The following is a 956-nucleotide window of genomic DNA, read 5'->3' as shown; positions in this document are numbered from 1 at the left end:
CCAGGTAAGCGGAGCCGCCCCGGGCGGGCCCTGCCGGGAGCCAGGGTGTGAAGCTCGCCCGGTTGTTTAAAGTTTGCTTTTAAATCAAAATACATTAGAAGTTCAGGCTTGTGAAGCTTTGTATTTCCCTTAGACGCCTGGCTGTGTTGTAAAATGGAAACTGTAAAGGCACATTTTCCAGTTCTTATGTTTTGCATTGAATATATATTGAGTTTTCTTTGTGGTGTTTCTGAAATGAGGCGAAAGTGCTTTTAGACTGTCAGGGGTTCAGTAGCTTACACAACAGATAAGGAGGGTGTTCTTCATGCTCTAAGAAATTGGGGCCGGTGACAGAATGTGTTAATGTAACCAGCAGGCTGATCTGAGCAGGAGGAACAAAACATAACTTATGTGGAGTGTGTTAATGATTCTGGGTTTTCCTGTTAGCTTGCTTGTGTTTTGTTTCTTCTTGATTCCAGGTTGTACTTGTGAGATTCACAAGACACCTTGACAGTATTTGGTTAACAGAAAGGTCTGAGTGTGCAGTGCCTGTATTTACCATGTCTAGTTTTATTTTTTCTGCCATACTTGGTGCAGCCCCTACTTAAGACTCTCAATTAATTGCTTTGGTTGTCACTCAGATAAACACTTTTTGTTCTTGGGAAAGGGGAAGGAAACATTAATTGGATTTTACTGTAGTAAGACTAATTACAACTGAATAAAGGATATTTTGATGAGTTATCTTCAATGAAGACACAGCTCTTTCAGAATACAGTACAGCATATGGAATAGCTCAACATTTATTGGAACTGGACCAAGAATGAGATTGATACAAAACTAGTCTGCATACCTTACATGAGAAACTTGGGGAGTAAAGGCTTGTAAAAAAAATCATGTACAGTCTCTATCTATGAAGGAAGAAAAAAATTGATCACAGAAGTGCCTTTAATATAGGAGGCATTGCTGTGTCCTGCTGA

General features: G+C 40.0%; 1 protein-coding gene across 1 annotated transcript in view; it reads right to left on the bottom strand.

The window, feature by feature from the left end:
• The window catches only part of CCDC117 (coiled-coil domain containing 117), a 7,606-nt gene that overhangs the window by 5,866 nt on the left and 784 nt on the right, over window positions 1-956 (bottom strand). The window lies entirely within an intron of this gene.

This window comes from Chaetura pelagica, unplaced genomic scaffold, assembly GCF_000747805.2.
Source record: "Chaetura pelagica isolate M959 unplaced genomic scaffold, ChaPel_1.0 scaffold294, whole genome shotgun sequence".
In the NCBI taxonomy this organism is placed as follows: Eukaryota; Metazoa; Chordata; class Aves; order Apodiformes; family Apodidae; genus Chaetura; species Chaetura pelagica.
The sequence above is the reverse complement of the archived record's forward strand: the minus strand, read 5'-3'. Positions and strand labels throughout refer to the sequence as shown.